Here is a 27,050-nt window from a genome sequence, read left to right as displayed (position 1 = left end):
TTGATTTCAGCTCAGGTCATGATTTCACAATTCATGAGATTGTGAGATATAGCCTGTGGGATTCTTTCTCTCCCTCTACCTCTGCTCCTCTCCCATGTGCACACTCTATCTCTCTCAAAATAAACTTTAAAGCCATTGGACTGGGCAAGTGTGATTTAATTTGAATGATCCAAAGTGGAAGAAAGCTCATTCAGCCAAAGTGGAAGAAAGCTTACAAAAGATAAGTGAAGTCTCAGGGCCTTACTGAACAGACTGGGCTAGAGCTCTGGGTGAGTCAGCCAAGAAGCTGAGACCTGACTAGTGGCATAGAATGAGGTAACAAAGCAAGATGAAAGCTTTCCATGTTACTTCTGGACTGTGCGTGATGGTAACTTCTGTGGCTAAACATGCCCCACGTAATACTATCTGGGGGAGGGGTGAGACAGCTGAGACTGTCAAGGGAAGATATCAATACCTATTTAGAGGGGCAAGGGGGAGCAGGGGTGATGATTAATCAGCTTCACTCCCTTCATAATTACTGATTAGTTGCCAGATAGTAATTTATCCCCTGGGTCTGCATTAAATTCTGAATCTACAATAGGAGAAGTAGCATTTTTTTTATATTTAAATATAATTTACACATTTAAAAAAATAGTAACGAAAAGAAACATTACTATTATTGATCTTGTCATCTAGTACGTGGGGCTGGCCATTCATTTCATTCTGTATGATTGTGATTTTTTTTAAAAGCACTAAAAGTTTTTTTCCCCATAGTAAAATATACTCATAATCAGCTTAGAATTTATATGGGACATGATAAGTTTTATAATAATCTGTCATCCTTCAATTCATCCATCCATCCAAATGAACTACAAATATTTTTTGAGTATTTGTTGGTGTCAGGCACACATTTAAATATGGGGCATGCAAATGTAAATAAATGTGGTCCCTGGCCTCAAGTAGATCACAGAATCTTAGGGATATAATATTCAATTTTGACAATATTAATTGATTGCACTTGAAACACAGTACAGGGAGCCATGGCAAAGACATAATATTTTCATTAAAACTTAAAGAATTATTAATGTAGATTTTAGGGCATAGAAGTTGGGACCCACAGAGAATACAAGGTGTGAATGATTCTTACGATTGGAGAACAGGAACACAGTTGACGTGAGCATTTAGAGAAAAGCCCAAAAAGTAGTCAGGGGTGAGTTTGTGAATATTCTTGTTTGGCATGCTAAGTGATGTAGGCTTCGACTTTTCAGTAGAAGACTTTTACAGCAATGGAATGACTTGATCCGGTTTGTGTTGTGAAAAGATCATTCTGAAGGCAGCGTGGAAGATTTATTAGACTTCAGACACATTAGTAGCAGAGAGACCAAGAGAGACCTATTTAGCCAGCTGGTGCAGTTGTGAATGTGACAAATGATGATGACCTGAACCGAATCAGTGACAATGGGATAGAGATATATCCCTAGAGAGAAGAGAGAGAGGAGAATTGTTCTGAGATATGTTAAGAGTAAATGGATTTTGTAATTGGGTTGATTTTATATAAAGATGTTAGAAACTGAGGAATGAAGGATCAGTGTTGACTGAGTCTGCCTTTAGGTCAGCATGGTCTATTCATAAAGAATCGGGCAGGTAGTATTAACCACAAACCATGGATACTCCTGTACCATTATAAACAATCACCCGGATTTTTTTTTTAGTATTTTGCCAATTGTAATTTTCTTTTCCTTAACTTTAACTTAGGGTATTTCTTTTGGTTTCACTCCAGTCTCAGCACTCATTTCCTCTTCACTGTTTGGAAACAGGACCACTGTTTCCCTAGATTCTTGGCTTGAACTCTAACATAAATATGCCTTATCTACCCAAAAAGAGTATGGCAAGTTTTTATATTGGATGATTGGATTAATGTAGATTCTTTCTTGATGGGGGAATATCCAGTTGCACATGTCTAATGCCAGTTACAAATTTATCTGGCAGCTTAAGAACCAGTACAGGGAAAAATGCAAATATGAATATTCTCACATTCTATATATGGCCACTGAAGTCATTAGCATGAAAATGATCTTGAGAGACAAATGTATAGAATAAGAGAAGATCAAAGATAGAAATTAGGAAACAAATATTTTAAGGCTCAGTTAAGAGGTAGGATAAAATGCTGGAAGAAGAGGGAATTGGTAATAGACTTAGGAAGAGAACTATATCCTCAGGTCAAGAGGGAAAGTAATTCTTAAGACAACAGTGGAAAGTACCTCTAAGAGATCAAGCAAAATAATAATTAAAAATTCCCACCAGAGTTTGAAATAAAAAGCACCTAACTATATTATCAAAAATTGTTTTCTTAAGTAATAAAGGCCAAAGTCATCTCTGTGGAATAGTAAGTGAGAAAATGAAGAAAATAAGTATAGTGTGTTCTTTCAAGAGTTTGTGCTATATAGTGAGTTACAGAGTAAGGATTATGCTCTTAGAGTAACATATGACCAAAAAATATATTTTGATGAAAAAGAATAAATATGTTCAAATGCTGAGAAGAAAAGTGCAGAGTCCAAGATAAAGGAAGTGTCATCAGTCGAACAGGATCCCGGAAGGAGCAATAAGGGAATGAGATCTCAACGTAGAAGGAGCTGTCTTGGAAGTGAGGTGGAGCATCTCTTGTTTTGAGACATAAATGAGAAATGAAAGAATAGGTATAGGGGAAACTAGTAGGTTGGTAGATAGGAGATAGATGGGTGTGGATGTGGTAGGAGAGTAGTTGATGGAGTTTATGTTTCATAGCTTTTTAGATTCTCAGATGTGTATGGGCAAGACAATTTGCTAGAATTGAGAGAAGAAGACTGAAATGGGTTTGTAAAAATATAATAAGGACTTAGAATAACCAAAAAAAGGATGTTAAAGGGAAGAGCTTAGAGAGAAGTAAAAGGAATTTCAAGCTTTATTGGAGTTGTTTAGTTGTATATACACACACACACACACACACACACACACACACATTTGTTTTTGGTCACATCATGGTTTGATAGCATAGTTGCAGAAGCTGACATGTTAGTTGGTTAGGTCTTGGGATGGGAATTCGCAGTATGAATTCTTCAGAAGGACAAAGGAAAGGAAGAATGGAATGGAGAATTAAACTTTAGCCTCTGAATCTACCAATCAACTTTACCTACATTATCTCATTTAATCATCACACAGTGTTTAGAGGTAGACATTATTTCTATTGCACTGAAGAAAAATCTAAAGTTGAGATAGTCACAAGTTCTAAATGGCAGAAACAGAATTTTAACCTGTGTATGTATTATTTTATATTTGGTGCTCTTTCAACCAAAGTTTGCTACGTAAGAATTAGGAATTATTTGAAATCATTAAGCAGTGGGTCTAGATGGAGTGAAAAGCAGATGAAACATATACAAGGGGTTTTGAAGGAACAGAATAGAGAAGGGTCAAGGAAAAGGGTAATTAAATGTCATGGAATAATTGGTGCATTTGGAGCATAACCACAAGGGTTGTAAAAGAAGAGAAGCCATAGCCAGAAAGTGGGAATTAGGAGGTTGAGATTTCAAAGATGAAGAACATCAAAGTGTTAGAAAATTCTTATTTGAGGTCCTGAGAGTCCTTCCTTAAATTGCAAAGCTGAATTATGATGGATTCTCTATGTCAAGGAACAATGATATTGGTGTGTTGATTAAGTTAACCAGTTAACCGTGTGAAAGCTGAAATGGTCCTAATGATGGAATCACTTAGGTGGGCAAAGAGGATGAACCTTATAATTGAGATATCAGAGAGATAAAGGGTAAAAATCCTCACTTTGCCACTATTAGATGTGACTTGTTCAAACTTAATCTTCGTCTCTAAATTTTGAGAGACAAGAGCCTCAAGAATTAATGGAAAGGAACAATTTTATTTTATGGTTTGTTTTTAACCAGCTTTTACTTTCAATCTAATTCCTACACCCAGTTAATTACAAATTACACTTTTTTTGGTAATTTTCTGTTTTGTCAAAACCTGGAAACATTTTTATAAAATTTATAAATCTCCTTAAGGTCACTTCAGGTAACAATGATTCAAGTAGGATGGCTTACTTCAGTGAAAATTTGGAAAATCGGTTTTCTTGCCCCTCATTTTGTAGAATGATGGATTAGACTAATCCTGGTCAATTTATAGTGTTGTATTATTAATCAAAACTGCTTTTTTAAGTCTAATTATGTCTCAACAAACCATAGATAAATGATTTTATTATCAGGGATTTATGGTAACTCAAATCACTGGGAAGGAATAAAATCTCTGTGCTTTTAATTCAACACTTCCCATTATTATTAGCAAAAAAAGATAATTTCTCTAGTGGGTGTCAAGGATATGAAAAGCATTTTTACTTTTTATTTAATCGAATCAGAAAAGGAAATACTAAAACCAATCATACAAGTCCTCTATAGCCCTAAAAAGAGTTTCCTGTGCACAAGAATGAGCCCTAAGCACATGGCAGTTGCAGCCAATGAGGAATCAGTTAGTTGTCTTTCACTGTGTGCTCTTTCAGGGTCACCACACGTAACCAACACAGTTCTGTTTTCATAATCACATCTCATCACCTGTTGTGCCTTCTGGAAGTTAGCTCCCACCAGAAGAACTAATACTACCACTAATAATGTAAAGTAGGATGTCACAAATAAATTTGGTAAAATGGCACTTTTAATGGGAGCAAAGTTTTATCTTTTACAATCAGAGAACACATTAACAGCATCTTTCCTTAGGCGAAGAGGATGCTTTTAATCTCTAATCTATTAATATTCTCATGTATGCCCTACAGGTTCATTTTGTTCTTTGGATTTGATTTTTTTTTTTAATTTAGCCTTATTCAGTATATTTTCTAAATGTGCTATAGTGGACAATTTTTATCACCATTCTTTTTTTCTTTTTTAAGTTTATTTATTTTTGAGACAGAGAGAGACAGAGCACGAATGGGGGAGCAGCAGAGAGAGAGGGAGACACAAAATCGGAAGCAGGCTCCAGGCTCTGAGCCATCAGCCCAGAGCCCGACGCGGGGCTCGAACTCACGGAGGCGAGATCGTGACCTGAGCTGAAGTTGGTCGCTTAACCGACTGAGCCACCCAGGCGCCCCTCACCATTCTTGATAATACTGCTGCTTCAGATTTTGTTTAGATTCCTTTTGTGTTTTTAATGACCAGGATAGATGGAAAAGAACCAAGTTGGTGAATTAAAGAGCAGAAGGATAAGTTTAGAGATTTACAATTTTCTTCTTACATTATTGTCAAAGGAATGGGAATAAAAATCAGTGTTTTGCGTTGATAAATATATGAAGTAACATTTCAATTTCAAACCCATATAACCACTGTGGGGGACTTTTGAGTATGGAAGGGGACAATGCCAATAATTAGACCAGGGTAACAGGATTAATCCAGGATTTTCCTACATAAACCAAATGCATGGTTTTACACCTGCTTTTATGTCCTTTACCCCATTCCATGCTATTTTTCATGGTTATTTATGAAACTGTTTGATGTGTTTTTGGTAGCTGAAAGATACCTGAACTGGTGTTATTTCTCTCTACACTCCATTTGTTTCCCACGGTGATTTGTGTGTAGTACATCTTGAAAAAGGTATTTTCCCAATAAATGATGAATGTTTGAAGTATGTATGAGCACGCACTACTACAATGTGACCAATATGTAGTTTTGCATCAAAGAGTAGCTTCTGACATTTTAGAATCCTTATTACCTTCCAGAACTCTGTCCTAATTTTTTATCTTAAGCTCATTTAAAAATAACATTTCTGTTTTTGTTATCTGTAATTAGATATATGTTCCACTTAGCTTCCAGTTGTAGAGTATATGAGGTCCTGTCCCAAATTCACCCAGTTACACAAAGTCAAATCCTTGGTAATGTCTCTGAAACATTTTCATTTTCTTCTCTCAGCTATAATGGATTCAATTTACAGAGAAATTACAAGTGAAGAAATACTTATTTTTAAATTCCATTTGGAAATTTACTGGAATGTAGACTTTAGAAGAATAAAATCATCTTAAATATTACTTAGGTCAACTACCTCACTTTTGGATGATAGGATCCTGAAAATTAAAATTACTTGTCCTATGTCAAATAGTAGTAGAAAAGAGACTTATGTCAATAAATCATGTACATTTATATTTCCAGCCTGTTTATGTGGATTTTAAAGATGTACAAATTAAAACACACAAAAAAAGAAGAATATTTCTGGATAATGCATCACCTGCAGTAATCAAAGGTTTGACTATAGTGGTTTAACCAAATAAAAGCATAAATAAAAGTTTCTTAGATAAGTAAGTCTGCAAATAAGTGCTATAGTGATGATATGAGAGCTTTAAAACATCTGTATTTCAGGCTCCTACTGTCCTTCTGTTCCATTGTCTCTAGCTTGTAGTTTAATTCTCTCTATTTCCTCATAATCTCAAAACAACTACCCAATTTACATATTTCCATCTCATTTTTGGGCAGGAAGAAATAGGAAGGGCAATACCTATATTTGGAAAGCAAACATTCCCAGAAGTCTCCAGGAAACTTCTACTTGAATCTATGGCCACCAATGGCTATAAGGACAGCATAGGACCTGTAGGCTATTTGATTTTTAAACTGGCATCTTACCACTCCAAAAAACCCAGAATAATTTCTTAATATTGAAAGAGAAGAAATAAGTGTTTATTAAGCATCTATCAGTATTTGCTACAATTTAAGTAGGAAGGGAATTTTTTAAAGTATCTTAATATCTCTGCTTTAATCAAAATCAGACTCAAACCTTCGGACCAGGAGTGACACCCAAGGAAACCTCAGAGTCATTCTGGTATAGACATCATTCTCACTACATGATACCACCATCTCACGATGCAGGGACTTGAAAATTATCCACTCTTATACCTGCTTTCCTCAAGGGGCTAAACCCAAGCATACCTGATTTACAGCTTATTTTCCTGCAAACATTATTTTCCATATTGATTATCTGCAAAACTTATATACCTGCTGATTTAATTTAGTGAATTCAGTCAAACTTGGTTGATAATGACTGAAAATGATTTGAAGCTATCTTGATATGTTACCACTTTTTTTCTTTAAAAAACTTTTTTAATGTTTATTTATTTTTGAGAGAGAGAGACACAGAGTGTGAGTGGGGGAGGGTCAGAGAGAGAGGGAGACACAGAATCTGAAGTGGGGCTCTAGGCTCTGAGCTGTCAGCACAGAGCCTGACATGAGGCTTGAACTCATGAACTGTGAGATCAGACCTGAGCTGAAGGCGGACACTTAACCAACTGAGCCACCAAGGGGCCTGATATGTTACCACTTTTGATGGCATTTTGACCTCACAGGTCCTTCTGTGCTTTTTATGCAAGGAAATTAGTAATATGCAGAATTTAGATTCCAGTGCAAGGCATTAGTGAAGAGATATTTTAGGAGACAGTTTGTTTCCTAAAGTCCCTGAAAGAACTTTAAGCATGGGGTTAACCTTGGTCATGGGACTTATCATATGGAAAGAGCGTATGGTTTTGGTTTCTGGGGTCAGACATAACTACAGTAATGTGATTTTGGCCAAGTGTCTACAATCATTGCTTCACAGGTAAAAGGGGAGGGAGTAAGTCTTCCTTAAAGGGCTGCTCTGAAGGTTAATACCAACTATGTATTTGACAACACTGTCATAAATTATAATGGGCTACTTGCCCTTTACATGCTATATTTTATTAGTAGAAGATAAAAGGAAGTAAATTTAAAAACAGATTCTCACCTTTCTTTAAAGGACAGCTCTATCAGGGCTTCAAGCTTTGTTTTAAACCCTAGATGTTTCCCTCTCCTGCCTCTGCTAAAATCATTTAACATTTCTGGGTTTCAAGTTCTTCATTAGTGACATATAGAATCACTGCTTCTTGTTATCACAAAAAGGATGTGATTAAATTAATGCTTAAGAAGTAAAAAAAAGGTAAACCTACTAGTTTCCTAGGAGCTTCATAGAAAAAGTGTTTACTGTGGGAGAAGAGAACAAAACCAGGAGAACAAGACCAAACATACCTGGCTAAAGCAAATATCAAAGACATGCACTAGAAAAAAAATGAAGTGACAGATTGAAAAAGGGAGAATGGTATACAGCCTTAAAGGACTTTATATCAGTGGCTTTAATATCAGCCAAAGAAACTGGCAATACAACAGACCAACATCTCCCTTCACTATATTACAGGCATGAGTTTCCAAAACTGGTTAAAGGTATGTTATATGTAGCCTTCATTTGGCTGCATTGAGTTGAAACTAACAGAGAATAGTCTATCTTTTCCATTTTATGAAGTCTTCTTTTTTTTTTTTAATTTTTTTAATGTTTATTTATTTTTGAGACAGAGAGAGACAGAGCATGAACGGGGGAGGGTCAGAGAGAGGGAGACACAGAATCCGAAACAGGCTCCAGGCTCTGAGCTGTCAGCACAGAGCCCGACGCGGGGCTCAAACTCACGGACCATGAGATCATGACCTGAGCCGAAGTCGGATGCTTAACCGACTGAGCCACCTAGGTGCCCCTATGAAGTCTTCTTTTGATGGCTTTACATACATCCTCCTTCCAGGTCAATATTCCTAACTCATAAAGTAAAAGTCATATTCAAAAAGGAAGTGTGGTCAGTTAGAGGCAGGCAGGGTTTTGTCATGGTATCCTTCTGTTTTGTCCCGCTCCTCCATCCACCACAACTTTAGGAGCTCAGGATCATTGGTTCCTCCTTCTTCCACTTTGGGTCAGCTACATCAAAGTCTGATCTTTTAGGACACTAGGATGACCTAGGGGCCTCATGTGTGTGACTCAACCTGCAAGATCCTTTGTCATATATTATAGCAAACAAAAATGGGCAGGGGATGATTTCTAATGATTTGATGAGACAACAGTGTCATAATTTGTGAGCTTCCTGATGTTTTTCACAGCTTTAGAGACAAAAATGAAGAATGGCAGTAATTTATTTGTTGCATCCTATCTATTGTTGACTGCCTACGATTTATGTACATGACATGGTGTGAAAACCATTAATGTTACTGTCTTTTTATATTTTCATTATGATTCTCTAATGTAGATACTGCCCTGTTGCAGATAAGGAAGCTGAGACTCAAAGAAGATAAATAACTCAGCCAAAATTACACAAATAGCACATGTTGGAAACAGGTTTAAAACCATGTTTTGGTGACTCCGATATTTCTGTAGCTAATGACTACATTATTCTGTCATTTAGAATATCTTCTCCATCAACCACCAAAAATATAATAAGCAACAACAAAAAAAGTCAAATAGTCCCAGGAAGGTGTTACTACATTCCTTGGAGATAAATATCCCTCTCTATATTTCTGGTGAAAGTATGCAACCAACCAAACAAACAAAAAACAAAACAAAAGGCATGTCGGCAAATTCAGTTACTGATTAAGATTAGAAAACAGAGTAAGGTTGCCTTAGCTAAAAATTCAACAGTATTTCTTATGAATGCTATTAAAAACTCAGAAATCTAGGGCACTAGGGTGGCTCAGTTGGGTAAGTGTCCAACTCTTGATTTCAGCTCAGGTCATAATCTCACAGTTTGTGGGATTGAGCCCCTCATCAGGCTCTGCACTGACAGTGAGAAGCCTGCTTAGGATTCTCTTTCTCCTTCTCTCTCTGTGCCCCCCCACCCTGACTCATGCTGTCTCGCTCTCTCTCAAAATAAATAAATAAACATTAAAAAAAATCCCTCAGAAATCTAACCTTCATCACTGAAAATCAGTCTTTTCAAAAAAGAATCCTGGTAGGAGAGTAGCATATTGGTATAAAAGAGATTTGGCATTTTATAGTACTCACATGAAATAGAGGGTAGTAAATGTGGGGGAAAAAAGCATGAGAGAAGATATTTCAAAGTACTCTTGTGTGTGTTTCATGAAACAAAGCTGTGCTGATTATACCAGCAAAGCATTTTTTTTTTAATTTGTTTTTCAACGTTTTTTAATTTATTTTTGGGACAGAGAGAGACAGAGCATGAACAGGGGAGGGGCAGAGAGAGAGGGAGACACAGAATCGGAAACAGGCTCCAGGCTCCGAGCCATCAGCCCAGAGCCTGACGCGGGGTTCAAACTCACGGACCGCGAGATCGTGACCTGGCTGAAGTCGGACGCTTAACCGACTGCGCCACCCAGGCGCCCCCCAGCAAAGCATTTTTAATTAGGGGTCTGTTAATTTTCAATATTCAATCATCTATAAACCATTCCAAATTGCATTTAGTTATAAATGAACTGAGTCCTCTTAGACTTTGAATCCTTTCAGTTGACTCAAGCATGATGAAGATTACCCTTAGATGTTGCTGTAGTACCTAAGGGAGATTAAAGATACCACTGCATACGTTTTTTGAGTTGTGACTTTTCAAATATTTTCTGAAGAACTATACCTCCTAATGTACAGAATCTGGCGGTTTGATTAACTAGTCCCACAAAGTGTATGAAAAAAGCAGGAGGTAAACTGCTTCATGCTGTGACTCAGAAGCAATTTGCATCATATTTGAGGCCACCTGACTCCACCAGTGAACAAGATACTCAAAAAAGATTTCTCAGGCTTTGACATTTTAGCAGCTATAGAATGGCTGAGGGCTGGAGTGTCATTAACAGATGAGACTTGTTCAAGTTACCACATTTTCCTATTCTACCCAGCTTAATTGGCATGTCAGGCTATGGATCCATCCTGTGATAAAAGGCCAAATGTCTACTGATTCTCCCAGCCTGACTGGTGAGTTTTAAGGGGCTCTGGAGTTGCTTATAGACGATGAAACCATTCATTGAACCTTGCTATTGAAGTTGACAAAGAAGCAGACTGAGTGTAGGGAAGAGTGTTTCCACAAGCATTATTCTAGTTGTCAGACAAACTATCAAGAGACTTGGAGGAGATGTGGAGCCACTGGCTCATATAATGCCTTTCTTTCTTTTCTTTCTCCCCTTTTTTCTCTTTTCCCTCCCTTAAGGATAGAGTAATTAAATGTAACAAAAAGGTCCAAAGTTTCTTGGATAAGACAAGAATTTCAGTTTCTGAAATAGAAAAAAAAAAGCTTTATAAAGAAGAAAAATTCATTTCTAGGGGAAAAAATGTAATATCCTGAAATTGGGGAGGGGGGTTGTTTCTCTCCCTCTCTCTCTCTGTTTTTAAAGTTCATTTTATTTTGAGAGAGAGAGTGAGTGAGCAGGTAGGGGAGGGGCAGACACAGGGAGAGAGAGAGAATCCCAGCCAGGCTCAGCACTGTCAGTGCAGAGCCCAACATGGGGCTTGAACCCATGAACCGTGAGATCATGACCTGAGCTGAAACCAAGAGTTAGGTGCTCAACTGACTGAGCCACCCAGGAGCCCCTATTTTTGGGGGGCTGTGCTAACACTCTCTCAGCCAAGGTCCCCTCCATGTTGTGTGTGTTCTGCAATATCCGCTGTCGAATCTGATGTGGTCTGGTCGATTGTTTTGATCCATCATACCTGCCCCAAAGTGCTTAAGTGATAGGGTTGAACTGTTGTAAAGAACCAAAAGAAGTGTATCAAGTGGGATAGGTTGGAGGCACATTTCTTGTCCATTTATTTCATGGATAAGAAGATAAGGATAGTAGGGATTTCTGGAAACACTATAAAAGACATCTGAAATATCTATGCATCCTGGAGTGTTTGACCAGTTATAGAAAAGGTAGTTGGAGCCTGTCATGAGTCCAGGTGATTGAAGGAAAGGATGAACAAATGCCAGTGAGAGATTCTAGGATGCATGGCCACAGGGTCAACATTAAATGCCTTTCAATGCCTCTGATTCAGTCACCTCTCCCATTTCCAGAAACTCACCTACCTATTAAGTGCAATATATGAGCACAGTTTTATGTATATCTTCCTTTTGAGAAACAGTTAAGTATTTTTATCCAACTAAGCTTATGTCTTGATGGCTTTCAAGCTCTATCTTCTACTACTTCTTTTACATTTCTTTATTCTTTCATTCTTTCTTCCAGTCACACCAAGTTATTGATTGCTACCTGGATATGTTTTCTGTTTCTGTGTTTTCTCATGCTGTTCTGCCAGGTAGTATGCCCTTTCTTCCATCTTCTTCCATCTGTTAGATCCTGGCAACAGTGGTGCCTCTTCCAAAGCCTTTTCTGATGTTCCCAGCCAAAAGATATCTCTCTCTCCTTTGAATTTCTCTTGTTCTTTTTCTCTCTCTGATGGAACTCATATTTTACCTTATGTCATGATTATCTCCTCTGCTTTAGAAAAATCTCCTGTAGTGTCCCATCCTTAATATGAAAATATACTCTAAGAATCTAGCTATAATTTCTGTTTTGTCAATAGAAAACAATGTAAGAAAACAATGAAGGTTTTTCCAAGATGTTATTTTTGTTTAAATTATATATTTTTTTAAGTTACATAATGACATTCTGAAAATGAGTATAGGGTAATGATAAAGTAAGAAGTAGCTTAAATGGAAGGAGTATATAGTTAAGAAATTCTGTGTGCCTAGCATAAAATGTCAATCAGTAAGAATTCAATACAATTTTAGTTATTTGCATTATATTCATTAGTGAATTTATTGGAAAAATGTAAATTAAAAGTCATTTATGGATGAGTTACTCAAATTATAATATGCAGGGTAACAAGGTAAGTATATAATAAGCTATCTTGGCTTTTACAACAACCACACATAATAGATATTATTATCGCAGTTTACATATGATAAAGCCAAAGTTTATGAAAAGTAAAAGACTTGCTAAAGGGCATGTAACTAATAAATATAGACACCTTTTCCAAAATCTGGCCTTAAAAATGCTAATCTTCAAAACTAACAAGAGAAATCTCAGTAAGAGGTAAAGATGAGGCAGCTATTGAAGAAGAGATACCATTCTCCTTCATTTATCGATTGATTGATTCATTAATTCGTTCATTTGGCAAATATTTCTGAGCCCCATATTAGCTACTGTTTTAGAGGCGAGGATGCAGCAGTGAACAAGTATATTTGGTCACAAAAGTGCAGCTGAATTTCTAGCCATCACATCTGCATTCGAGGCAAAAGAAAGGAAAAAGGAAAGACATATTCTAGTCTCTCCCTTTTAAAGGAGTATTACTGAAAGTCATTTTTAAACCTTTTTCCTATGGTTTTTCTGTCCAGTACTTTATCACGTGACCACTCCCATCTGCAAGGCAGACCGAGGAATAGTTTTCAGTTATATTAATATTGCAAAAATATGTATTTAGGATTTTATTTATGGAGGAAAAATATACAATGGCTAGTGATGGGCAACTAGCTGTCTCTGACACTCCTCTCCAAAACTATTGTACACAGAATAACCAGAGTGACCTGACAGTACTGTCTGGCTGTTACCAGTACCTCCAGTACAGTAGCCCAGAACCTACAAAAGGATTCCGAGCTGATAGCTGGGATGCCTGTCCTTTCTTCTTTGTTTGCTGGTCTTCTGTCTCCTTTTTCAGTATTTTTCAAGCTCATCATAGTTTTATATACAAGAGAATGGCCATCCTATTTCATTTACTCTTCTCTTTTCAGCTCACATAAGATACACATATCTGTATAATCAAGGACAAACCAAGATGTTAGGGTAGCCACACAAGAGATTAATGATAGGAGAAAGGGAGCTAAAATAAAATGAAAGCAATAAAAAATGGTAACAGACAAATAAAAAAGCCTAAGTTAAATTTAAGTAAAAGCCAAAGGATAGGAAATTTTTATATTCAGCTGTTCAAGTCATTAAGAAGTAGAGAAGTACTTTGTAATCAATATAATTAACTAATTTATCTATTTTTTTCAAAGAATGAACCAAATACTTTCCTGAATATTTTCCTGTTTCCTGAATAACTCATTATTTTAGGGAAAATTTTTTACTTGGAAAAATGGTGACAAGTAATTAAAAAAAAAGGTATTTTTAAAAGTGAATGTCATAATAGCAATACAGGAAATAGGAAATCTTAAGGTGTTGAATGTCTTTTGGATGTTTGAGTTAATATCTCTCAGCATCTGTTTCACTTTGTTTTCAGGAAGCAGCTGGAAGTTCACAGGTTTAAAAGAAAAGATTTAGAGGAAAAAATAGAACCAAATAGACAAGATGTGTTGATCATTATCAGCCAGCTATAGTTTATTTTGTGTATTTTAAAAATGGATTTAATTAGGCTGGTTGAGCAATGTTCCTCAGGCCTTGCTAATTAACTAATAAAGCCCCCATCACTCCTGATTGTCTTGAACAGGGACAATTACTGCAAAAATTAAACAGTTACTGCTAAAGGGAAGTTCAACGTTTCTTAAAAATAACTATTGGACAATGTAAACAAATTTGTAGATGTCACTCACATGGAATAACTAGCTTATCTGATTTAAATTTGATCAAGGAATATAAGACATTAATAAAAGAAACAAGAATGACAGGAATATATTTAAGTGTGTACACATATATGAAATGTACTCATATAGACATATTCATACAGGCACTTCTATAATTGATTGCTTTATTAATTTTTTAATTAAATATCTCCTTTCCAAACTAAAAGGAGACACCAATGGCTTCTGAACAGATATTAAAAAAAAACAACAAATTAATGTAAATGAGGAGTAATTGTGACCAAAAAAGTTAACAGCAAATAAGCCAGACCAAATGTGCTTATTAAAAAGTACTTCAGGGGTGCCTGAGTGGCTCAGTGGGTTGAGCGTCCGACTCTTGATTTTGACTCAGGTCATGATTCCAGGGTTGTGGGATCAAGCCCCATGCTGGGCTCCGAGCTGAGCATGGAGCCTGCTTAAGATTCTCTCTTTTTTTCTGCCCCACTCCCACACTCGCATGCTCTTTCTCTCCCTAAAAAAAAATAAAATAAAATAAATAAAAATAAAAAGTGCTCTTGATAGCTATTGGTGACAAATCGGGGAAGTTGCATAATTCACTGTCCATAAATTTAGGATCAATTCAATATCTTAGGAAAGGCACAACTATAACTAACCCTAAAATCAGATATGAATTTATTTTAAGGGTTTTCATATATATGTATGTACTATGTATAACAAACTGAACAATATATTTATCAACAAATTTCTAGAATATTTTAAAATTAAGTTCCAATATATTCTAATGGAATTACATTAAATCATGATTCAATAACTGATAATCCAACGTCTGTATATCAGTTTTCCACATACTTAACTTAAATCTAGGGGTATATTTTAGACTATTTGAAGAATGAATGAAATGTACCCACTGAAGACAATTCACCCACAAATACTGGTTCAGTAAATTTATGTCATCAGAGATAGTTGACAATAGATAAAGGGTATTTATAATCTGTATACTGACCCTACTTTTTATTAGTAATAAAAATTAATAGATTTTTGAATTAAACTTATTCACGTCCTAATATTTATTTACTGTCTTCCTAATGGTTCATACTGAAGAGAGAAGTAAATGATTTGATGATTAGCCTTTGGGGAAGAAAGAATGAGAAAATAACACTTTTATTAGCTACCCAAAACAAGAATCATTTCTTGTTAAGTTATACACCTTTTATATAGAGAGCAAAAATTCAGATACAGACTACTAATTTTACTGTAGTTAATGGATATTAGCAGTTGTACAAAACGGGGCCACAATGAATGGTGTTTGAAGAAAACACTTAATTCAAGGCACTGGTCCTCAAGATTTTTAAAGTTTCTTTTACAATAAAAGGCACACAACCAAGAAGAGATATGTAAATATGCTTCTTGATATTTATAAGGTGGGTATTGAAATGTCAAAATATCTTCCTAATTATGACTTGCAACTTACTTCTTCATTGTATGTTTTTATAGTGTTTTTTCTCCTTTTCCATAACAAACAAATGTCATAGAAGGGAATAAAGTATATGTGAAATGTCATGTGGCTACATTAATCCCAATTTATATAAATAGTATAGGTTTGCATATTGGGATTATAGCAGATAAATATACAAACCTTGTCAAATGTCTAAAAAATATGAATGAGTAAATTATTTTTTATTGTGTTAAAGAAGTCATAAATGTATTCCATTCATCAGTCAAGCTTCGGAGTGATGATAGAGGTGACTCATAAATGTTGTCTTACATTCACTCTCCTAGACTCCTGTGTTTCCTACCTTCTCAATCAGCAGTTCTCAAGATGATAATTCTTTGATCTTACAAAACCAGTTAATTGACTCCTATATCTGTCCTCATTCATTCAGTTACCTCTGCATTAATTTTCTTCACATCCCAGCTTAAGATATAATGTTCTAACACGTCACTCTTCTGCTGTTATCCTCAGCTACCCTGCTTCATTGCCCTCCTAGTATGTGGACAACTTGAGTTGAAACGAATTAGTGAGTCAAGAAAGATAGTCTGGATATCAAACAAGTAAAACCAGGAACATTTACTGATTATTTCAAATAGATTCTCTGAACAAAGTTCTTCTTATGCATGTATTACTTAGCATTTGCATTGTTCAGTCAGCCCGGATTAGTGTTACTAAGGATGTGTTACCAGGGGCCTACACATAACATAAACTTTGAACAGAACTAACTATCTTTTGAGCCTCATCAAACCAAGAAATAACTGAAAAAAGAAAACAGCTAAGTATGAAAAAAAAAAGAACTAGATATCTGTTTTACTCCTTTATTACTCTCAGGAGATATGTAATTTTATGTTTTATAAAGATCTGGTTGCCATGACAGAAATGTAATCCAAATGTTGGGTTGAGGATAATTTTGACATTCTTATAATTGAAAAGCCCATGGATGAAAGTAAATTCTGGTGTTCCGGGATTCAAATGCTCAAGCTTCAAAAACCTGTCCACTTCTAAGTCTTTTTTTCTTTAGCTTTGGCTTCATTCTCATACAGACTCTCACATGAAGTTGTGAATATGGCCCTAAGAAACTTCAGGATTCTATTTAACCAGCTTGGCAATTCTAGTGTGTTCACAATTTCTTTGAAAATTAGCACTTTCTAAATAATTTCTGCGAAACTCCCACAGTTTAATCTTACTGCCCTGATTCAGGTTACATTTTTTAATCAATCATGTGACAAGAAGAAAGGGGTTGCAAACTGATCTAAGCCACTTTGGCTATGCACAACTACTAGATTCTTTTTGGTAAATGTCAGTAGCTTCCAGTCATTAAAGGCAAGTGATGGTTGTGGGTTCTCCAACAACTTCAATCCAAGTATTAGTGAAAACAAATCTGGAACATAATCCTGACACAAAAATTCATGACAACACGAAGTCCTCCATCAAACCGCTATGGCCTCATTAAAGCCCTAGCTTTATATTTAGTGTTTTAAATGTGACAAAAATCTAGTGGCAAGATTCAGCTCGCCATACTCATGGAAGTCAGGCAAGCAAAAACCCTCTAGAGTAAGTAGATGAACATAGGACTATTTAGGAATCAAGCTTAGAGTAACATTTCTAAGAGCATGGATTGCTCCTGCTTGCTTACTCAAGCGAGGGCAAGAATATCTCTGTTTATTCAATAGCAGGAATGTCTCTAAAGTACTTCTACCCAAATCTGTATATCTTGAAATATACTAATTCACTAATGAAAACTCATCTTTAATATCTATTGTGTTCATTAACTAACCAATAATTTTAATTGTAAAAATGCATTTCTAGTATTAATTATGGTAATTAACAAAACTTCTGGGATTCACTGACGATAAATATAGTTGGAATGCTCTCAGATTCTGCCTTGGAGTTTGGCCTTTGGAATAAAAATCTAGCTAATTGTACTTGAAATATGTATTCCAAATTAAGGGAAATTGATTACCTTGAGGGAATAGAATAAAAATAACACACACACATTTATATCTCACTCCATGTTGTATAATATTTTATTTTACTTACTTTTTTATGCTATAACATTTTAACATCAATTATAGATCAGTTAACATTTCATGTCTAAATATCTTAGACTGCTTCTTTGAAAATAAGAATATATTTTTCATAGTCAAAATAACAGAATGACAATAAAATGGATTAAAAATTCTTAAAATTCTTAATATTAACTGATACCCATCCATATTCAAATTTCCCTAATTTGAATCTTTGCTGATTATCTATCTTAACCAACATCTTAATCACATCTTTTATGTCCCTTTCTTTAGTTTTCTCTTCCCTTTTTATGAAGAAACACTCATGACCTGAAGACTGTCAGTTGTCCTAGAGAATGTTCCACCTCCACCTTCCAGATTTGGCCAGTCATCCTTGACTACTTTTTCCCAATAGTTCCTCAAATTTCTTTGACTCAGAAGTTAAATTTAAAGGTTTAATTAATATTTAATTAATATTTTTAGCAAAAAGATATTATATGTGATCTCATATACTTTATGTGATAATTGTATATCTTATTAAGACTTTTTCTTTTAGTCTCATGAAGTCATGGCTTTTTATAGATTCAATTCTTATAACTATAAATTTCTTTTCTTTTTTGATGCCCAAATTGTCATAATTTTGCTCCATTTTAGCCTCTTCAATGTGGCTCCTTAGCCCCTGTGTCCTTACTGCATGACCCATTTAATCTTTGAAAATATTCTTGCTTTCTCACTCAGCAAGATGTTTTAGGTTCAGCTTGCATCATCAGCGATAGACATGAAATCAGCTATTTCTCCAGAGAAGCCCCGGTTCTTAAAAAAAAAATAGTGCTAGGGCCAAAATTTCGGCACTAGAGTTTACTCTATCAGTTTTACTGTTGAGTGGGCATTTGCTCCTAGGCTCTTTAGACAGAAACAGAGTTTGAAATGATAAATGTATGTCTAAAACTCACTACTTTACAGTGTTCCTTCTTAATGTCTTTGATTCTTTCATTGAACTCTTACACTGAAAATCTTGATTCCTAAAAATAAGAACAATTGTTTGTTTTATTTACAATATAAAAATGTTGCATCATAAAGATATCAATGTTACCACCAGCTATAGAGAATGTAGAATTTAGCTAAAAATTTTTGAAGTTGTTTTTATCATGCCACCTTGAGTGCATAATTAAAGTACTATGTTCTAAAGTCATTTATAATAATTCTGAACTCTGTACTTATGTAAATACTTAGTGATATAATGCTTATTGATATGTGGTATTATCTATAATAAATCAATTAATAATTATGATATTATATGTTATATTTGATATACATTATAGTTATGTAACAATATCATATAAATGTGAAATATATTAATTCCAAATAGTCAATTTCTGCCTTTTACTATTTAATATTTTTAGTAATATTACAACATACAATTTAATATATTAGCAAAATTTGGTCAACATCACTAATCATCAAGGTAATGTAAATCAAAACCAGAATGAAATACCATCTTATACCTGTTAAAATAAATGGCTAGTATCAAAAAGTCAAGAAATAGGGGCGCCTGGGTGGCTCAGTCGGTTGAGCGTCCGACTTCGGCTCAGGTCATGATCTCACAGTCCGTGGGTTTGAGCCCCGCATCGGGCTCTGCGCTGACCGCTCAGAGCCTGGAGCCTGTTTCGGGTTCAGTGTCTCCCTCTCTCTCTGCCCCTCCCCCACTTGCACTCTGTCTGTCTCTGTCTCAAAAATAAATAAACATTAAAAAAAAAGTCAAGAAATAAAAAGTGTTGGCTAGGATGTGAAGAAAAGGGAATACTTGTGTACTGTTGGTGGGAATGTAAATTGATACAACCACAGTGGAAAATAGAATGGATTTTCTTCAAAAAATTAAAAATAGAACAATCATATGATCCATTAAGTCCACTACTGGGTATTTATTCAAAGAAAAATAAAACACTAGTTCAAAAAGATATATGTATCCCTATGCAATTATTGCAGCATTATTTACAATAGCCAAGTTATGGAAGCAACCTAAGTGTCCATCAACAGATGAATGGTTAAAGAAATTATGAGATACACCCCCCTGCACTCACACAGTGGAATATTACTCAGCTATAAAAGAAAATGAGAACTTCCCATTTGTGAAAACATAGATGAACCTAGAGAGTATTGTGCTAAGTGAAATAAATCAGACAAGGAGAAATACCATATGATTTCACTTACATGTAAATCTAAAAAACAAAACGAACAAACAAACAGAAATAGAATCATAAATACAGAGAACAAACTGGTAGTTATCAGAGTGGAGGGGGTTGGGGAGTTGGCAAAATACGTGAAGGGGATTAAGGGGTACACAATTCCAATTATAAAATAAAGAAATCATGGGGATGAAATGTACAGCATAAAGGATATAGTCAAAAATATTGTAAAAATGTTGTATGCTGACAGATAGTAAGAACACTTATTGTGGTGAGCATAGTGTAATGTACCGAATTGTTGAATCACTATGCTGTATACCTGAAACTAATATAACATTGTTAACTATACTTCAAAAAATACTTACTGATAAGTATTAATACTGATAAATATTACTGATATAATACTTATAAGTATTATAGTTAGCTCTACAATGAATCTATTAATAGTTATGTTATAATATTACATATTATATTTGTTATATATTATATATTTTACATTATATTTATATGACAGTATTATAGAAATATGATATATAACATGTATTAATTCCAGTTAAGTTCTGCCTTTTACTATTTATTTTTTAATAATATAATGTATATATTCAATATATTAAAATTTTTACATTCTTATTTGCTCATTATATGAAATTTAAATTTTACCTTAAGTCTTTTTAAAAACTACATCTTTTGGGGCGCCTGGGTGGCGCAGTCGGTTAAGCGTCCGACTTCAGCCAGGTCACGATCTCGCGGTCCATGAGTTCGAGCCCCGCGTCGGGCTCTGGGCTGATGGCTCGGAGCCTGGAGCCTGTTTCCGATTCTGTGTCTCCCTCTCTCTCTGCCCTTCCCCCGTTCATGCTCTGTCTCTCTCTGTCCCAAAAATAAATAAACGTTGAAAAAAAAAAAAAAACTACATCTTTTATCTTTTTCAAATATATACTGCATTCCTTTCCTACTTCTCTGATGCCGTGTATTATTATGCCAAAGCTTAAAATGTCTAAATTAAAATAAATCTAGTTAGTATTATTTTGATGAAGAGCTAGTTGGGGGCACCTGGGTGGCTTAGTTGTTCGAGCTTCTGACTCTTGATTTCAGTTCAGGTCATGATCCCAATGTTGTGTGACTGAGCTCCACATCAGGCTCTGTGCTGAGCATGGAGCCAGCTTAAGATTCTCTCCTCCCTCTACCCCTTTCACTGACTTGCACTCTCTCTCTAAAACAACAACAAACAAAAAAAAAGAACTAGTTGTAAGATCCTTAAACTCTTCTCCCCAAATCTCTTGTGATTAGGAAAGAACAACATATGTAACTACATATTCCTCAACTTTTATTCTGATATTCTCTTTTTAGCCATCGATCAGAAGCAACACTTCTTTTCCATGAATGTTTTTATATTTCACTAAAGTCCATTTTTTTTAATATATGAAATTTATTGTCAAATTGGTTTCCATACAACACCCAGTGTTCATCCCAAAAGGTGCCCTCCTCAATACCCATCACCACCCTCCCCTCCCTCCCACCCCCCATCAACCCTCAGTTTGTTCTCAGTTTTTAACAGTCTCTTATGCTTTGGCTCTCTCCCACTCTAACCTCTTTTTTTATTTTTTCCCTTCCCCTCCCCCATGGGTTTCTGTTAAGTTTCTCAGGATCCACATAAGAGTGAAACCATATGGTATCTGTCTTTCTCTATATGGCTTATTTCACTTAGCATCACACTCTCCAGTTCCATCCACGTTGCTACAAAAGGCCATATTTCATTCTTTCTCATTGCCACGTAGTATTCCATTGTGTATATAAACCACAATTTCTTTATCCATTCATCAGTTGATGGACATTTAGGCTCTTTCCATAATTTGGCTATTGTTGAGAGTGCTGCTATAAATATTGGGGTACAAGTGCCCCTATGCATCAGTACTCCTGTATCCCTTGGATAAATTCCTAGCAGTGCTATTGCTGGGTCATAGGGTAGGTCTATTTTTAATTTTCTGAGGAACCTCCACACTGCCTTCCAGAGCGGCTGCACCAATTTGCATTCCCACCAACAGTGCAAGAGGGTTCCCGTTTCTCCACATCCTCTCCAGCATCTATAGTCTCCTGATTTGTTCGTTTTGGCCACTCTGACTGGCGTGAGGTGATATCTGAGTGTGGTTTTGATTTGTATTTCCCTGATAAGGAGTGACGTTGAACATCTTTTCATGTGCCTGTTGGCCATCCGGATGTCTTCTTTAGAGAAGTGTCTATTCATGTTTTCTGCCCATTTCTTCAGTGGGTTATTTGTTTTTCGGGTGTGGAGTTTGGTGAGCTCTTTATAGATTTTGGATACTAGCCCTTTGTCCGATATGTCATTTGCAAATATCTTTTCCCATTCCGTTGGTTGCCTTTTAGTTTTGTTGGTTGTTTCCTTTGCTGTGCAGAAGCTTTTTATCTTCATAAGGTCCCAGTAATTCACTTTTGCTTTTAATTCCCTTGCCACTAAAGTCCATATTTTAATTAATGGGAAATCCTAGTGTAGTGTAGAATTCCAAGTTCTTAATGGAATCTAAAATGGTTTTGATATCACTCAAAATGGTTTCGGAGTCACCTTCTCCCAGGATGTCTTCAGTCAATACAACTAATCCTAGCCTCCCCTTCTTTGGCCTGAATTTCCTGTATAAACTGACACTCTCAACTTCTGCCTTCTTATCCAAACTGCACTGTCAGTGGTAAATGTTCCCCCCCAAGCTGTGTATATATTTTTAACATCATAATTTTAAATTGTCTTTGATCATAAGTCCTATTTTAAAAAAATCATTTTTGAAAAAAGCATATCACGTAATCTAAGGATACCATGATTGGAGGAATCACTTCAAAGAACAAGTAAAGAAGAAGATAAAGGGCCAACCAAAGTGATGGTGCAAAGGAAAAGGACTCTTGGATCTTTTTGCTGATACCAAGGGAACTGATCAGATGCAAATATATGGGGACTTTTGTACCCTTAAAATGTTAGTATACAGCATTATGGGTTAGGAAAAGATTCTCAAGGAAAGACACTTAAGTTTTAAGATCATTGTTCAAGATCAAATACATGGTCACACAAATGAAAAAAGTAGTACCAACAGGAAGAAAATTGTGATATTTGTAATTGATACTTTCTTGATTTGTCAAAGATCATTATTAAACTAATGACAAAAATACATCAAATGTGATCTATAGTTTATATTTTTATTGTATTTAGGGGTTAGATAACTTGGTGAATAAACTCAAACACAAACAAATGTGGAAACTTTCAAGACTGAATATAAATGAGAAGAAAACGTTTTGTCTTTCCACTTCCAGAATTAGGCTTTATTTTTTTTTTAATTTTTTTAATGTTTATTTATTTTTGAGACAGAGAGAGACAGAGCATGAATGGGGGAGGGTCAGAGAGAAGGAGACACAGAATTTGAAACAGGCTCCAGGCTCTGAGCTGTCAGCACAGAGCCCGACACGGGGCTCGAACTCACGGACCGCGAGATCATGACCTGAGCCGAAGTTGGCCGCTTAACCGACTGAGCCACCCAGGTGCCCCCAGAATTAGGCTTTTAAATAAACTATTGCTGAGGCAGTCCCAGTTGATATAACTGATGTCTTAAGCAATAGAATGACACCAAGTAAAACTGAGGTTGAAACTGAGTGATTAGTACTTTTAAGGTTTTTTACACAAGCTAAAACAATAAAATAAGTGAAATGAATCTCCTGAAGATGAAGAAAGATGAATTCACCTATGTATCAGTCTCCTAACAGAAGTGAAAATAGAGCAACCTAACAATAAAAATTCTCCACGAATGTATTTTTTAATTGAAAATCTATGCCTCACGTTAACGACTAACAAAATACATTTGAAATCTTTTTCAGAGTAAAGCAGAAATTAATAGCAAACAAATGTAAATAGATATATGGAGACCTACATACATAGTCTCATTTTGAAACACCACTAAGAAATAGTTTTGTAATACTTGGAAGTGGAAATTTCAATTATCCTGAAAAGTAATTTCAGTACTGTGTTCTACATATCTAAAACTTTGTGTTGATTTATTATTTCACAATCTCTCATTTTTAAAATATTGCATTTCAGAATAGTATATGTATGTCTTTCACCTTGTTGCCAAAATGTTTCTGGTGAAAAATATCTCAATAAGTGTGTATTTTAGATTTAGAAAATAAGGATCAATTTCATCCTTGCATTAATCACTAACATACTAAGTTCAGTATTATTTTTCTAATTCTCACTTTTGGTCAGAGTAATTACATTCAATTATGGGTTGAAATTCACATTCTTGGTTTGGCTCTCACAGCCTATTCTGCCAGTTTCTTTTCCTGCCTCCCCACTTTGTTCCCTTTATATAGTCACAGTGAACTTCTTGAATTCTATGGACATACCACCATCTTTCACAAATGAATATTTATTCAGATTATTGCCTAGAAGCAGTCTCTCTCCTTTCCTTCTCTCCTTCTCTCTTTTAGTCTCTCCCAGTCTCCTAATTCTTCTGTAATATAAGTCAGTGGTTCTTAAAGTGTCGTCCATAGATCACTAGCATTAGCATTACTTGGGAACTTGCCTCAGAAATGCAGATTTTCAGGGACATCTGGGTGGCTCAGCCGGTTAAGTGTTTGACTTTGCCTCAGGTCATTATCTCATGGTTTGTGAGTTTGAGCCCCGTGTCAGGTCTGTGCTGACAGCATGGAGCCTGCTTCAGATTCTATGTCTCTGTCTCTCACTTCCTCTATCCCACTCATTCTCTCTCTCTCTCTCTTTCTCTCTCTCAAAAATAAATAAATAAACATTAAAAAAAAGAAAGAAATGCAGATTTTCAGACCCTACCCCTGACTTACTAATAAATAAAAATCTCTGGGAAGGGACATAGCAAACTGTATTGGACCAGGTCCTCCAAGGGGTTCTTATGAGAGCTAAAGCTTGAGAACCAATGGTGTAAGGTGACCTAGACAACCAAGTCACAACTCAATCACCTTGCCATCAAGGAGAACCAGAGCCATGGGTCCTTGTTTTCTAGGAGTCAGCAGCTGACCTAGTGACTGACAGATCCACAGTGACTCTGGGCTGTACTTTGGAAATCACCTAATGAGCTTTTAAAACAAACACTGAAACCTTCTATCCCCAGAGATTCTGGGCTGGGGTTCAGCCAGGACATTGAAATTTTGAAAAGCTCCCTGAGTGATTATAATGTGCAACCAATTTTGAGAATCACTACTTTCTCAATTACACCATCTCATAATTACCTCAGACGCGAGTGTTCATTGCCCCCTGCATGAATATCTCTTCTATGACTTCGACTCAGCTCTTCTCTGCTGTTCTCTTTTCTTGCTGCTTCTGCTTCTGTAACCTCTTTCATGGTTTTGCATTCAAAGATCTAAAAATGAAGATGCTGTCACAATGCAACATGGAATGCCCCTTGTAAACTAGTGCATCATATTGAGCCTCCTCAAAGTTTATTCCAAGGATCTGTCCTATCGATGATTGACCTTTGACTAAGGCACTGGATGCCTGGTCCAACCAGAATGTGGATGAAATAGCAGTGGTGTCAGCTACTCATCTCAGATGTTAGCTCCTAGCAAATCCAGTTTCATCTTTCTATGATGTTTTTAATGACGTATACTGTTGTGTAATTATTTATCAGTGTCTTTTTTTTTCTCCAAGTAGATTGTGACCTTCTTGATATCACAGATGCGTTTCCTTACCATTTTATGTGGTTCACGCAGCACCCCCTAATATGAATACACTCTTACCACTCACACCCAGTTATATATGGGTTCTCTTTTCACCACGACTGTAGATCATTGATGAAAAAGAAGTACAAGCAGGGAACCTGGGTGGCATGGTTGGTTAGGCATCCAACTTTGGTTTTTGGCTCAAGTCATGATCTCACAGTTGTGAGATTAAGCCCCACAGAGGGCTCATGCTGAGTATATAGCCGCTTAAGATTCTCTTTCTCTCTCCCTCTGCCCCCTTCCCCCTTGAGCGCACTTTCTCTCCCTCTCTGTACAAAAAAAAAAAGAAAAATAGGTGTAACAAAACTTTACTATTGAAACTTGCATTAATATATATTTTTAAGACTTTTAGAGGTAAACAAAAGAAGACACCCATGTCACTATCACTTACAATTTAGTTTCTTCACCTGGGAACTTCTTCAAAAGGCAAATTTTTAGACCCCACCCCTGACCTACTACATCTGAATGTGCATTTCATGAAATCTTCAGGTGATTCACATGCATTTTAAAGTTTAAGAAGCACTGATTTAGTTCTCATACCTATCATTTGGGTTAGAGCTACACATTGGTTTACAGATATATTCATAGGTACATGACTTTCATGTATAGATTTTTAATGATCCATTCTAATGAGTTCAGTATTTGAAGTATTTTTTTTCAGATTTGAAGTATTTTTCAGTTTTTTTCCCTTAACTGTGGTAAAATAAGTAAAAAGAAAATAGCACTGAGTTTTAACGAGTGTAGTAAATTCTCTAAGCATCTTCATTTAATAAAATTTCTCTTCATGTTTCTCTCCCTCATTACATGTTCATTACTTCCATCAATCTTAAATTCACAGAAAATATACTTATGAGACCCTCATCCCAGTTTTAAAATCTTCAGATTATTATGCCTATGGAAGAATGGCTCTACCCCAGTGTGCTGGCCACTTGGCAACTTTGCATATCTCTACATTGGCCACAAAAGGAAGTTTCAACACTCAGCAAGCCCAAGTCTTGGTGGAAAGCCCTGTGATCCCACCAATGTATGGCAAAATAGGTATCCTTTAATACACTTTCACTGGCCTTTTCCCAACTGCTTCTCTGTTTTGGGGGAGATGCCCTATCCTGCTGGATGCTTCCATGAGTTGGTACAGAATCGACTCTCCCACAATAGGGAAACTAATCACTTGTGACATCTCTCATCTGGCCCCTCCAGTTTGGTGCCATCCTGTGGAATTTGGGAGACTCAGTCCATGTTGATATTGCTTACACTGTCAGTGTAAGTAATAAATTGTCACAATCAACTAAAGTTTGTTATCTCCTTATTGGCCTAGTAGA

Source organism: Panthera tigris, chromosome B1 (assembly GCF_018350195.1).
Source record: "Panthera tigris isolate Pti1 chromosome B1, P.tigris_Pti1_mat1.1, whole genome shotgun sequence".
NCBI lineage: Eukaryota > Metazoa > Chordata > Mammalia > Carnivora > Felidae > Panthera > Panthera tigris.
This window is presented reverse-complemented; position numbering follows the sequence as displayed.